At 37.7% G+C, this 16,168-nt stretch overlaps 1 long non-coding RNA gene across 1 annotated transcript in view; it reads right to left on the bottom strand.

The window, feature by feature from the left end:
* Nucleotides 1–16,168, bottom strand: part of LOC132345457 (uncharacterized) — a 526,373-nt gene that overhangs the window by 58,034 nt on the left and 452,171 nt on the right. The window lies entirely within an intron of this gene.

Genomic DNA, 16,168 nt, shown 5'->3' on the forward strand with positions numbered 1-16,168 from the left:
GAGGATGGGCATGAAAAATGACTTTACGTATTCAAAGTATTGTCATGTAGACATATTTGATATTGTTAGAGAGAAAAATATTGAGTTCAGTGTAGAAAAGAACCTCCTAAAAATTAGAGCTACCCAGCTGAAGCTCCAATACTCTTCACCTGATGTGGAGAGCCGACTCATTGGAAAAGACTGATGCTGGGAAAGATTAAAGGCATGAGGAGAAGGGGGTGACAGAAGATGAGATGGTTGGATGACAACACTGACAAATTCCAGGAGATATTGAAGGCCAGGGAAGCCTGGCATGTAGCAGTCCATGAGATCATAAAGAATCAGACATTCTTTATGTCTGTTCACATAACAGCAAGAACTGAACAACAGCAAGAGATATCATTAACTACCTATGAAAGCAGTAAACCATCTACCCTCAAATATGTAAACTCCTAGTGTAGAGTGCTATGCATCCCTTGGATCATTAGGGATTCTGGCCTTAGAGAACAAGATAATTTTTTAAGATATCTTCAAACTCTAAGATTCTGCTACTTTTTGGTCTATATGTCTTCAAAACAGTAACTAATAGAACCAAGATTACATATTCAATAGGACAAGTTCTTCAATGTGGCTCTTAAAAAAAATCTTTCTGTTTTGTTTTGCTTAAAAATACCAGAACCTAGAGACGATCAAACAGAGTGAGGTAAGTCAGAAAGAAAAAAATATCATATATGAATGCATACATATGGAATCTAGAAAAATGGTACAGATGAACCTATTTGCAAGGCAGAAATAGAGACACAGACACAGAGAATGGACTTGTGGGCATGGGTCCTGGGGAAGGAGAGTGGGGGGACGAACTGAGAGAGTAGTACTGACGTATATACACTGCCCTGTGTTAAAGAGACAGCTAGTGGGAAGCTGCATAGCCCAGGAGGTTCAGTGCTCTGTGATGACCTAGAGGGGTGGGATGGAGTGGGGGTGGGAGGGAGGTGAAAGAAGGAGGGGATATGTGTAAAGGTGCCTGATTTGCATTGTTGTGCAGTGGAAACTGACACAGCATTGTATATCAATTGTATTTCAATAAAAAATACCAGAAAAAAAAAGGAACACTCAAGGAGAGAACACTTAAATTTATAATGGCTCAATCTTCCCATATAAGTTTTTGTCATTATCAGGACAAAGTTAGGGATAGTTACTTTTAAATGTTAATGGAAAGTATCTCTACCCTGAAAAATTTTTCTATAACAAATACAGAATTTTAATGATGTATCATAAGAATTGATATTTCATTATAAATCAGTCAAACTCCAGAACAGATTTTTCAGATGAATCATAAGTGGATATAAACAAAATGTAAAATTATCACACAAGGACATAAACTACACATTAAACAACAATTTAACTTAATGCAAAACTTATTTTCTTGCATTTCATGAAACTTTTTTTTTCACATTATGATACACCAATAAATGTCACATCAATAGCTCATGAAAAATACCTTCTGAGGTTTCCTGAGTAACTGTCATTTCTTTATACCTAAATGAATTTTAGGTTCTTGAGTAAAATTCTGACTATGGGTTTTATTGAACAAATATTAAGAGAAACTAACCTGTTCTTTGGCATAAGGAATATTACATTTCATTAGTATTCTAATCAGCAAAAAGCCGTGTCAGAACAAGCAACACAAAAGCACTTCACTTAAGGGAGTTAATTTCATGGACCTGATAATGTTATGAAATATGAAATAAAATAATAAGAATCCTACATATAAAAAGTGTACTAATCCCTGGTCTAACACTGCATAGACTTATTGCTGTAGCTCTGTAGACACTATGTTTGTGGTTGCCTAGGGTATCCTTGACAGTTTTCACAGTAACATCATCATTTAGCTCAAAAGGCTCAACCTACTCTAGGTTCCTAACTGTGACAAGTAAGATGCAATATCAAATAACAATTTTAAAAGTACATATTAGATTAATTATCTTAATCAGAACAGAAAATTATTTTTAAAATTGGTAATAATGATATAACAAAGCAATATATCTCTTACTTTAGCAATAAAAGCAATAGGAAGAATGGGCATTTAAGCTGTGGGTCACAGACCCAACACTTCATTTTGTAGATTTATGTAACTTCTTCGAAAAACCTCTCCAGTTATTGATATGAATTAAAACAGATTCAGGGAACCTTGGACCTGGAAGAAAGTTCATTAATATAATACAGTTCACAGAGCCTAAGATTTTATCTCAGTTTCAAAATAGAATATGGGTATAATTTTAGTGATGGTTTATTGAATAATTGTAATATTTTATATATGATACCATAGCTTTGAACTCCAAGCATCCATAAAAATGGAAAACTAGCTATAATATATTTATTCCTAATAAATATATAAAGGAAAGATATATCCTCTTAATATCTGGCAAGGGATATTACGTTAAGGTGTTGCTGATAATGAACTAAATATAAATTAATTCCCTCTAATTTTACAGTTATTTTTGTAAAAGGAATTAAAAAGATGATCACAGAGGAAGCTATTTAAAAAGTCATACACTTCTAAAAGTTCATAACCAATCACATGCGTTTTGTTTCTCTTCCCAAGAATATACACATACTTCTGTTTTCAAATGCCAACTGATATTTCATATAAAGTCTTCACATTTTTATCTCACCTGTGCATTCCAGGCTAGTGACAGAGTTGTACCATATTACTGGGAGCAGGTTGGAATGGTTCACATGCTCCACCACAAGACTATTCTGATGCTTGGAATTGTCCCCATAATTTAGTCCATAATGGTCTTCTCTAAAGTTCTTATAAAGTTAAAGATTACCACAAAAGTCTAGTTCTAATTCACTATTCCTCATTCTTTTCTGAGAATGTTCTAGATTATTTTAGATTGGATGCCTACATATGTACACTGCAATTTTTCAAGGCTACTTCACTTGGAATTTCTTAATAACTTAATCCAATTATAGACATACAAGTGAAATAATTCATAGTTTGATATTCACTAGAGTGAAAGTGGAAGTGTTAGTCATTCAGTTGTGTCTGACTTTTTGGACCCCGTGTAGCTTCCTGGGCTCCTCTGTCCATGGGATTTTCCAGGCAAGAATATTGGAATGGGTAGCCATTCACATCTCCAAGGGATTTTTCCAACTGAGGGATCAAACCCAGGTCTCCTACATTGCAGGCAAATTCTTTACATCTGAGCCACTATGGTGATGGTGCTCAAACTTGCTCAGTTGATGGAATCTCTGGAGCTCAAGGTGATCTTTTTGAAATATCATGAAATAATGATATATTAAATATAACATATGAGTTTGAAATATTTGACTCCTGGATGATACAATCATAATTAAATACTTAGAAAATCACAAACTTCCTCCCATTTAGTCACAATAAAGACAGGATGTTTATGTGCTTCCTGGTGGGATATATACAATACCATGTATGAATCTTGCTAAAACCAAAAAAGGAAAAGGATCTGAATGTAGTATTTCAGTGAAGCACTCAGTTTACCGGAAACACCAGTAGATAAGACAATGACTGATGACACTGCGAGGATGAAATCAGCAAAATCTAGAATAAGAAAGACACTAAAGGGTAACTGTTTCATCAACAAGTTGCAAAGAACTAAATGGAGAGGAAACTATGTACTGAAGGGATTGTGGACATATGTCCACCAAATGCTATGTGTGGCCTGTGTTTGCATCCTCATTCAAAAAAATTGACATTTAAAAAATAAAGAGACAATCAGGAAAATTTGTACACTTATGGGATATTTGATGATATTAGGGAACTATTGTAAGTATTTGTAGGGTAATAGTGATATTGTGCTTTAAAAAACAGTGCACTACTTTTAGAGACACAAACTGACATATTTATAGATGCATGCATAATATATGATGCATGAGCTTGTTTAAAAATAATCCAGCAAGCTAGAAATGAGTGAACAGTGGGTACAGATGAAACCAGATTGGTCATACATTGATGAAAGTCGAATAGCTGGGTATATATCCAAAGATAATGAAATCATTGTTTCAAAGAGATATCTGCAGCCCCACGCTCATTGCAGCATTATTTACAAATAGCCAAGGCATGAAACAACCTAAGTATCCATTGATGGATGAATGAATGGATAAAGGAGATGTGGTGTGCATGTATACACATGTGTGTATCTACATAATAAAAGTATGCATAATATAGTGAAATATTATTCAGTCATAAAAATAAGGAAATCCTGTCATTTATGACAACATAGGTGAAACTTGAGGGCATAATGTCAAGTGAAATAAGTCAGATAGAGAAAGACAAATGCCACGTGATCTCACTATATGTAGAATCTAAATTAAAAAAAAAAAAATGAACTGAAAGAAACAATTTGTAGGTTGGTGACTGCCAGGAGCTGAGGAATAGGGGAAATGAATGATGATGAGCAAAGGGTGCAAGTTGCCAGTTATAAGATGAATAAGTTCTGGAGATCTAACATACAGCCTGATGACTACAGTTGATAATACTATATCAAACACCTGCAATTTGCTGAGAGTAGATCTTAAGTGTTCTCGCCACACAAAAAAATAACTATGCAACTATGTGAGATGATGGATATCTTACCTATCCTTATCATAGTAATCATTTCACAATATAATATACAATGTTACATATATCTCAGTGTGGCTTGGAAAAATAAGATGTCAATTTTCCCCTCCTCTCTAATAAATCATTGAATAGCTGATCCTCTATGGGTGATGAGCATTTAGAGGTTCATTAAGCTATTCTCTCTAATTTGTGTATCTTCAGGATTTTTCACAATAGAGTTTTAAGTTGATTACCTAAAATATTTTTCATTAATATTGGAATGAGCAGAAAACCAAAAGAAAATGTAGCAAAAAATGCATAAAGAAGAGTTTATGGAAACAGAAAATATAACTCATTCAGTAATATTTGGGGATTGAGGGGGATTCTGACCAGAGTTTGGTTTGTGATATTCCTTTGTTAAAAGGAGTCCTCTAGAACAAAGGACTGTCAAGAAGAAGATAGCCAATATATTTGAATTATGTGCTAATAGAAGCATAGACAAAAAGATTAAGATTCTCTAGAAGGTCCAATGTAATACTCTCCTTCTTACTTTATTTCACAGACCAAACATTAAGTACAGAAAACTTTATAGTTTGAAAAGAATGAGAAAAGAATGTGTGTGTGTGTGTGTGTGTGTGTGTGTGTGTGTATATGTTAGTCACCCAGTTGTGTCCAACTCTTTGTGAAGCCATGGACTGTAGCCCACCAGGGTCTGTCCACAGAATTCTCCAGGCAAGAATACTGTAGTGAGTAGCCATTTCCCTTCTCCAGGGGATCTTCCTGACCCAGGGATTGAACCAGAGTCTCCTGCATTGTTTGAGTTACCAGGGAAGCCCAAGAAAAGGATACTGAAGGATAAATAATTGACAAAAAGAACTTTTATGCTATTTAAAACAGTATATATTAGCCTTTTCTCCTAAATACTGAGTAATTAAACCTAAGCTGTGTATTAATCTGTTCCAGGGTCTATATTTTTCACCAACTTATTTTATATTGATGTCCATTTTAGTATCTGGTCATTAAAACCACCGTCAACATTTTGCCTGTTATTCTACTAGTATTGCCTAACTGGTACTGAGCAGTGTTTTTAGTAGCCAAACAGTATAAGGCATCTATGTTACTAATTCAGTCTGAGCATTTGCGTTGAAGCCTGAATGAAACCTTCACCTTTTGTTGGCTCAGCCCTGGTCTTGAACTCATTGGAGTGTATTTGTTAGAATCACAGTCAGATTGAACCCACTATTCAATCAATAATTGAACTATGCTTCTAAGATGCTTTCTGTTTAACACGGAAGGAAAATAACACAGCTTGACCCCTGTGAAGTGTTATGAAGAGCTGCAGTCAAGTGGAGATGTCTTTTATTTTGGTTGGAGTATATTGCTGCTATCTTAACCTTGAGCTGGGCAGAATCATGAATAGCTACATAAAGTTCCTTTATATTTGTTGCTTCCATGTTAAGAGGCCTTATTAACACAAAGGCATTATAAAATTAGATTGAGTCTATAGCTAAACATTTAATTTTAATGTGTATAATAACTTAAACTAAGAGGATAATAGCTATCATTGACTGAGTGGGTATTTTAACCAAGCACCAATCTAAGAGCTTTACCCACAGCATTAGATTTATATATTTTTTCATTATTTATTGGCATTCCAGAAGATCATCTGGCCAGTTGCTCTCAAGTCCACCACTGACCTACATATGCACTGGCAGTGAGCAAAGTGATTGCAGCTTTTATTAAATATAACTAGAGTTGAAATGGGTTTGGTACATGAATGATGCTCTGAGTTTAATGTATGTAAGGATGACTTAGAAATCAGCTTCCTGTCCTTGTTTTACCTCAGTCTAAAGAAGGGAATTGTAGAAATATAAACTATGTCCCTAAGTGTTATATCTACTCATGCAATTTCATCATGTAGGACGAGGTTTCATTCATTCATTGTTTTGGGAACACTTGTTATTTTGTCTTACATAGGCTGGGATACCCATACATTCTAAATGGATTTCTTTATTCAATCATTTATTCACTTATTAAATCAACAAATATTTATTAAAGTAGACTAGGGTCCAGCCTGGGCTTCCTGGGTGGCTCAGTGAGTAAAGAATCTACCTGTGATACAGGAGAGATAGGAGACACAGGTTTAATCCCTGGGTTGGGAAGGTCCCCTGGAGGAGGGCATGGCAACCCACTCTAGTATTCTTGCCTGGAGAATTCCATGGACAAAGAAGCTTGGTGGGCTGCAGTCCATAGGGTTGCAAAGAGTCAGACATGATTGAAGTGATTGAGCATACAGGCATGCAGTGTCCAGCCTACTGGGTTCAAGGCATTACAGGTATACTCATGAATAATCAAAGCTCCTGCTGATAGGGAGTTTATATTTTAGTGGGAAAGGCATATGTTTGTTTGCTTGTCTAAGATTCTATCAAGAAGTAATAAACACTACAAAGATACCTTGAAGCAGAAGAAGCAATGGAAAATACAGGAGGTGTTTTTTAGGATGTTTAGGAAAAGCACCTTTAAGAAGGTGACATTTTTGCAGAGAGACAAGAATACAGTAAAGGAATGAGTCAAGTGCTCTCAGAGAGGGCTCCCCAGTGTGTGTATGCTCAACGGGCTGAGGAAAGGCAAGGTAGAGAGTGAAAAGAGGGGATGATGGCATCAGCGAGGTAGGTAGGGGCAAGGTCAGTAAGCACAGTAAGGGCTGTGTATGCTGTTCTGATCATATGGAAAATCCCTGGGAAGTTGTGAGGAGGAGGATGACTTTAATTGATGTGCATTTTAAATGCATGCTCTATCATGCAGGCATAGTAGAGACTACAGTAGGGAATAAGAGGGAAACAGATCAGTTACAAGGCAATACCATGCAGGCAAGAGATGACATGTATGTATAGGATTTAAGTGTTACAGGAAACCATGAGAAGATGGTAGGAAGGACTCTGGATGGAAAATGCTTGTAGAATTCCCAAGTGCTCTTTATAAATGAGTGCTAATTCACTGAATTGGCCAAAAAGTTAGTTTGCGATATTCCATAGCATCTTTGGGAAAACTGGAATGAACTTTCTGGCCAACCCAAAAATAAGCTAGAGTTAAAGCTATGGTTTTTCCAGTAGTCATGTACATATGTGAGAGTTGGACCATAAAGAAGGCTGAATGCTGAAGAATTGATGCTGTTGAACTGTGGTGTTGGAGAAGACTCTTGAGAGTCTCTTGGACTGCAAAGAGATCAAATAAGTCAATCCTAAAGGATATCAACCTCGAATGTTCATTGGAAGGACTGATGCTGAAGCTGAAGCTCCAAAAATTTGGCCACATGATGTGATGAGCCAATTCATTGGAAAAGACCCTGATGTTGAGAAAGACAGAAGGCAGTAGGAGAAGTGGGCAACAGAAGATGAGATGGTTGGATGGCATCACTGAATCAACGAACATGGTTTTAGCAAATTCTAGGAGACAGTGAAGGACAGAAGAGGCTGGTGTGCTTCAGTCCACAGGGTAACAAAGAATCAGACATGACCTAGAGACTAAACAACAACAACAAATAATTCTTACTATATGGTTTATGGAGTGAAGAATTTGTACATTTATTCAATACTTATTGATCATTAGTAAGAAAGCAAGGGCTACGTACTTGAGCTTAAAAGTTAAAAGAAGATCAGTTCAGTGGAAAATAACTGCCAACAGCTGAATTTGTCACATATAACTCTCTAGCTTCCCTCCTCTCCCCTTCCCAACCACAACTCCCTCCACTAAGTTCTCTGCATTCATAGCATCCGGCCTGACCCATGGCTGCTCTAACTCAGGACACCCGAGGCTGTTGCCATTCAAGATGCTCTTTTCATCCAGAGTTTGAGAATGGAAGGAATGGATTAAATGACATAACCTATGTGGTACACTTGCATGTGCTCACACACACATATACATTCATAGGAACTCACACACCTCCTAGTTTCAACATCCAACTTTTGAGTATCCCAAGTCCAACCTAGACAGCATATTAAAAAGCAGAGACATTACTTTGCCAACAAAGGTCAATCTAGTCAAAGCTATGATTTTTCCAGTAGTCATGTATGGATGTGAGAGTTGGACTATAAAGAAAGCTGTGTCAAATAATTGATGCTTTTGAACTGTGGTATTGGAGAAGATTCTTGAGAGTCCCTTGGAATGCAAGGAGATCAAACCAGTCAATCCTAAAGGAAATCAGTCCTGAATATTCATTGGAAGGACTGATGCTGAAGCTGAAACTCCAATATTTCGGCCACCTGATGTGAAGAACTGATTCATTAGAAAAGACCCTGATACTGGGAAAGATTGAAGGCAGGAAGAGAAGGGGACAACAGAGGATAAGATGGTTGGATAGCATCACTGACTCAACGGACATGAGTTTGAGTAAATTCCGGGAGTCGGCAATAGACAGGGAGGCCTGGCGTGCTGCAGTCCATGCAATTGCAAAGAGTCAGACATGACTGAGTGACTGAACTGAACTGAAGTCTTTCCTATCTCTGTTGACACAGTTATGCAACTTTCAGCCAGTTAAGCTATAAAATTTATTTAATTCGTCTTTTAATCACTGTGGTCTCAACTCTCCCTTCCTTGTTCCTTTCTTCCTTTTTCACAGAAAGGTTTTAGGTGAAATACAGTAAATTTTTTCAAATAGATTTTCTTGAAAGCCTTTCTTATTGCTTGACATAGAAAGACACACTCTTTCATATTAACCATACAGGTTTCTGTGTTGCTGTGGGTATTGTAAATTCAGTATCTATTCTAAAAGTTATGCTTGCTTCTTTGTCCTAAACAAAGGGCAGATCTTTGCTGATTTTTCAGCCCAGCAAGATTCAAGCCCTAAGTGAACATTTGGGCATTTCAGCAGAGATGGCATGGTTCCCTGTAGCAGGGACCTGCCTGTGACTCCAAAGGAACCTTTCAATGTCAGCAAAAATCTAGGGTTTATTAAGAAGGAGAGGGAAGGACATGAATCAACTGTCAGGCAGTTCTGAAAGCTGAAAATAAGTATACCCAGCTAATATCCCTGAAAATGGTGCTTTCGAAATGTACTGTGGAATCCAAACTGCAATTTGACATAACTTTAAAAATTATTAAAGAACAACGGAATGATAATGAAGAGACAGTTTCATCTGTTATATGTACACATACACTATGTATTATGTTACACGGAAAGACATAAGTACATGTGCCTATTGTTGATATATTTTTATTTTTGAGAATGCTCTATGTGTACAATCTAGTTATTTTCCTTAGTTTTAGGAAATGTAGGTGGGCTGCAGTGGACTTCCTCCACTTCACAAGCAAGGCTTAGTTAGGAGAGCGCCTTGGGAGCTTGGGAAGGGTTAAAGTTTTGTCTGTGACACTGAAATTGAGGCCAGCTGTAGGTCATATTCACGTCCCAGTCACAGGAAAATGAACCTGTGAGACAGAACCTAATTATCTGCTAAACCAAAAGCCAGTCTCAGTTCAATAACTTACGACAGAGCTAGCAGCCAGATATAGTGTTACCATGGCAACGCTGGAAAAAGCTCCACTGTGGTTGAGAATGAGGAGGAAGGGAAGGAGACTGTAACCCTAAATGTGCTGTAGCTGTTTGATCTCGGACATGTGGGTCTGTCTAGAAAGCCAGGTTCTTCTATCCATGCCTATCACTGTCTATTCACTTGAATATCTGCCATAATTACTGAAAAGAAACATGCAATTATAAGGTCCTCTGGGCTTAAAATAATCCACTAGTAAATGGTTAACTGGGAATTAATTTTAAAGAAAAAAAAATAAGCTTCCTTTTTCTCCTCCTTCATGCCATCCCTAAATACAGATAAAGCAGAACACAAAGGGTGGGGATTCTTGAATAACCTATCATTGTAATGAATGAATTCTGTGTCCATGAAATTCATTGTTAGCCTCGTTTCCTCAAATTGCCACATGCCAAGATATTTTTGAGAGAAAACTTTTTGGAATTAAGCAATAGCATTTACTTTTCTACGGAGTAGAAACAGAACCGGAGAGTAGAAGAGAAATAGTTTTACTCTGTGCGCTCTATCTAAACTTTCAGGTAAATAATTTCCTGGAATATTGAGTAAGGCAAATCATATATTAGAGTGAGATAAGTCCAGCCAGGTTGGTCATTTTTCTTCTTGCCAGTTCAACTTTGTAGTTCTTTCTGGAACAGCACTGAATTTCTGGATTTAGGAGATGATAAGGCTTATGCACACATAAAAACTTCAGTAGCTAGTTACTTTGAATGCTGTGAAAACAGCCTCTCATGAAAGATATTTGCAGAAGTAATAAAAGCATGCCATACAGTCACATGCATTTAGAGGGGGAGTACATACATTCCTTTCTCTCTCTCTTTTTCAATGCTTCCCAATGGAGACAAATCATGCTAGAGCTTGTCAGTTACAATTATTGGATTTCAACATATTTGACAATTTTGATATTCCATTAATGATGTAATAAGACACATCTTGTACATAATATTATCACTTGGGCTTGCTATACAGTTGTGATACCAAATTTGAATCACATAGATATGTATGCATAAATATACAGATACTGCAATATTTATGTACAACTCATAAACACACTGGGTTTGTAATATGAAGAGGAAAGGATATGGAGATGAACATTATCCTTTTCATATGCATGAATAACTTTTCAGTAATGCAAATGAGAAAACACAAAATGGAGCATAGGTTTCTTCTAGTAGAAATATGACTAAGAACATAGCCTGAAACTCGCCAATATATTAGAGTCACTTATGATGTCTGTGAATTTCTTTTTAAGGTGTCACATCTTTTAAAAACTTTTTACCCTACCCTATTATACTTTCAGTATTTAATTGAGTAAATAAACAAATCCACACTTTAGATTCTTTTAAATTGCCACAACACATGAAAGGGAGCTTGAGGGTTTTAAGAAGATAAAAGATGGAGGTGGGGGTGAGGTGTATGTTCACAGACATCAAAGGGTAAAATGAATTTTATGATTAATTTCCAGGTAGAAGTAACCTCACCTCTGCCCCTGACCCTAGGTTAATTCCTTTTCAAGTAAATAGAAGCCAGAGTGTATAACCCTTTCTAGGACAGATGTTTCTGAGACCTGATTATTAAAGAGTTTTATTGGTTGCAAAGATGCCAACAATACAGCTCAATAAACTGTTTGGATCCTGTTTCTTATAATATGAGTAAGTTTTCCTCTTAATTTTTCTACTTACATGACTTAATTAGTTGGAAAAGAAAATGAAGTAATTTTATCAAAGCAGCATCTGAAAGAGCTATTGATTCAAATGCTTTTACATTTTAACCTTATCACAGAAGATTAGCTTGCAGATATGAGCTTAATAATGATGCAAAGCAAGATTTCACTGGATTCTCTGTTCCACCTGAATTCCCAGGAAAGATATTAGAAGCACTAGAAAGAAACAATACTGTTTTTCTCATGACGTTCTTTTAGTCAATGACTTTGAAGATATATGCCATGATTTGGAGGCTTCCTTGTTGGCTCAGATAGTAAAGAATCTGCCTGCAATAAAGGAGACCTGGGCTCAATCCTTGGGTTGGGAAGATCCCCTGGAGATGGGAATGGCAACCCACTCCAGTATTCTCCCCTGGAGAATTCCATTGACAGAGGAGCCTGGCGGGCTACAGTCCACGGGGTCACAAAGAGTCCGACACGACTGAGCGACTACATTCTCAACTATTTCATTGTATATTTTCTTTAGGATCATCAATATTTCCTATATTTTAGTGAGTAGGTATGCTTGTGAGTACTTTTTTTCTAATTGTAATCCTAATGTCCACCCATAAATAAAAATTTTGTGAAGAACATGCTCCATTTGGTACAAAGACATGGGTATGTTCAATTAACATTAAACAAATACAATAAAATAAACTGTAACTGAAACTAAGTTCACACTTTAAAACTAAGCTTACAGATTAGAATAATCTGCCTGCCATATGGAAGGTACTCAATGTATTTTTTTGATTGACTGAATAAATAAATTGACCTATTTGACAAGGACCAGGTCAAAATAAGAAAAAAGCAAAGTCTTGAAAGAAACTTGAAAAGAGACTACATTATGCTAAATCTTGGATGAACTACATGAAAAAGGTTACAATTTCCAAAGGTTCTTAATTCACTCGCTAGAAAGGCAAAGTAAATGAAAATTTAGAAATATAGTTATCACTATTGAATTTGAGCTTCCCAGGTGCTGCTGCTGCTGCTGCTGCTGCTGCGGAGCTTCAGTCGTGTCCGACTCTGTGCGACCCCATAGACGGCAGCCCACCAGGCTCCCCCGTCCCTGGGATTCTCCAGGCAAGAACACTGGAGTGGGTTGCCATTTCCTTCTCCAATGCATGACAGTGAAAAGTGAAAGTGAAGTCGCTCAGTCGTGTCCGACTCTTAGCGACCCCAGTGACTCTTAGCTGCTTAGGACTGCAGCCTACCAGGCTCCTCCGTCCATGGGATTTTCCAGGTGGTGCTAGTGGTAAAGAACTCACCTGCCAATGTAGGAGACTTAAGAGATGTGGGATCAATATCTGGATTAGAAAGATCCCCTGGAGGAGGGCATGGCAATTTACTCCAGTATTCTTGCCTGGAGAATCAGATGGATAGAGGAGCCTGGCGGGCTATGGTCTACAGGTGCAAAGAGTTGGACATGACTGAAGTGATTTAACATGCTATTGAATAATCTATTTTTAAATAGACTGGAGCTTCCCTAGTAGCTCAGCCAGTAAAGAATCTGCCTGCAATGCAGGAGACCTCGGTTCTATTCCTGGGTCAGAAAGATCCTCTGGAGAAGGGATAAGCTACCCACTCCAGTATTTTTGGGCTTCCCTTGTGACTCGGCTGGTAAAGAATCCACCTGCAATGAAGGAGAGCTGATTTCAATCCCTGGGTTGGGAAGATTCCTTGGAAAAGGGAAAGGCTATCCACTTCAGTATTTTGGCCTGGAGAATTCCTGGGGTTGCAAACAGTCGTACACTACTGAGCAACTTTCACTTGTTACTTACTACTTCCTAGAATATTCTAGAATATATGAGAATTTAGTATATAATAAAGGTGGCATTTCACATCTCTGATTTCTACTTTCTCCCCGCTAAGGCTACCCACTCTTTTCTGGTTCTCATTAACCTCTGCTAATGTGTCTTTTGGTGTGTTGGTCTTTCGCCTTTGGAAATTCTTCCCTCGGCAGTGAAACTATCTAAAATGCTCCTTTCAACAAGCCCAGTTTGCTGAATAACCCTCTTTCTTTGGTTCTAGCTGTTGTGGATCTTTTGAAACTCCATACTTCCCTCCATTTTCCAGCTATCTCCTTGATGCCTATTGAAGGCAAGGACATTTTTCCAGATCTCTCCTGTGCCCTGCTGAAGGGCTTTCTTGGAAGAAGGTGTTGGGTTGAGGGTGAGAGGCCAGGGTGCTAGTTCAGACTCCCTCTAGTTGTCCCCTGCTGCCACTTCTATAAGCATCTGCAAAACTGTCCCACCTAGCCCACCCAGGAGGGTTCCAGGGGGCAGGGCTCATAATCCCTCTGGCTCTTATGTCTTTATACTCATCCAATAGGAGCCTGTTACCCGTTTTCCTCCCCTAGAAGTTACAGCAGTCAGAAGAGATTATGCGATGTTCCTAATCTACATCCAATTTTCTCTCCTCTCTCTTTCTCTCCTTTTCTCTGCTCTTCATATCCCCAGTTTAGAAAGTTTCATGCTGTCCTGTGAGATGAGCAACTACTTCTAGCTCATAACCTAAACTCTTCTCTAGTTTAGGGTTAACTTTTATAAATCCTATGATCCAAACCTCTAGTATCTAGGTTACTATTCCTAACCAAGCCCTTTAAGAATGAAAAAGAAAACCATTTCCCTCTCAAGAGCCCAGCTCTTCCAAATCAGAACAGTGTGTCTTTCCACTAAAGGAATAAATGGCATTGATCAAATGGATAGAGAAAAATAAAACCAACAAGCATAAATTGGGGAAATGATAACCTTGGTTAAAATTTTTCAGATATAATTCTACATGCAGTTAATCCCTTGGCTCTTGTAAACACTTCTCTGTTCCATCATTCTCTCTCCACTTCCACTGACACCACCTTCATTCAGGCCGTTGTCATCTATCTAAATTAATATATCAATGGAATCAGATCAGATCAGATCAGTCACTCAGTCGTGTCCGACTCTTTGTGACCCCATGAATCGCAGCACGCCAGGCCTCCCTGTCCATCACCAACTCCCGGAGTTCACTCAGACTCACGTCCAGCGAGTCAGTGATGCCATCCAGCCATCTCATCCTCTGTCATCCCCTTCTCCTCCTGCCCCCAATCCCTCCCAGCATCAGAGTCTTTTCCAATGAGTCAACTCTTCGCATGAGGTGGCCAAAGTACTGGAGTTTCAGCTTTAGCATCATTCCTTCCAAAGAAATCCCAGGGTTGATCTCCTTCAGAATAGACTGGCTGGATCTCCTTGCAGTCCAAGGGACTCTCAAGAGTCTTCTTCAACACCACAGTTCAAAAGCATCAATATTTGTAACTTGCTGTTTAATTGTTAATACCAAAGGAACATTTCCCACATATCATTTTAGCATATGCTCATTATGTTATTGTTTGGGTGTAATATGATTAATTTACCTACTGCATTCACAGGTATAAGCTGAGTTGCAGTAGGTAAATTAATCATATTACACCCAAACAATAATATAATGAGCATATGCTAAAATGATATGTGGGAAATGTTCCTTTGGTATTAACAATTAAACAGCAAGTTACAAATATTTATGAAGATATTCAGTGTATGTGTGAATAAGAAAGACAAATAAGAAGAGAGATGTATGATTATATACCATATGACAACTGGAATTATTTTCTGAGTGATTATACATACATATATATACACATACATATATACACACACATATATGTATACATATATGCATACATATATATTTGATTTTCTGTCTGGAATTTCTAACTTTATGAAACGAAGCCTTTTATTATGCAGGGAAAGTTTAATATATTTTGTAAATAAGCTACTTGCCTGTGTTGTTGTTCAGTAGCTAAGTCGTGTCTGACTCTTTGCAAACCCAGGAACTGCAGTATGCCAGGCTTCCCTGTCCTTCACTATCTCCTGGAATTTGCTCAGACTTCTGTCCATTGAGTCAGTGAGTGTATCCAACTATCTCATTCTCTGTTGCCCCTTCTCCTCCTGCCCTCAATCTTTCCCAGTATCAAGATTTTTTCCAATGATTCAGTTCTTTGCATATGTGGCCAAAGTATTGGAGCTTCAGCATCAGTCTTTTCAATGCATATTCAGGGTTGATTTCCTTTAGGATTGACTGGTTTGATCTCCTTGCTGTCCAAGGGATTCAAGCATCTTCTCCAACACCAACATTCAAAAGCATTAATTCTTTGGCCTCAGCCTTCTTTATGGTCCAACCATCTCATCCACACATGACTACTGGAAAAAAATACAGCTTTGATTACATGGACTTTTGTCAGCAAAGTGATATCTCTGCTTTTTAATATTCTGTCTAGGTTTAATACACTGCCTCCTCAGACAACCACTTTGCCAGTTGCCTTTAGAGTAATGTAAAAATATCTTAAAGATGAAT

Source organism: Bos taurus, chromosome 1, assembly GCF_002263795.3.
Source record: "Bos taurus isolate L1 Dominette 01449 registration number 42190680 breed Hereford chromosome 1, ARS-UCD2.0, whole genome shotgun sequence".
Classification (NCBI taxonomy): Eukaryota; Metazoa; Chordata; class Mammalia; order Artiodactyla; family Bovidae; genus Bos; species Bos taurus.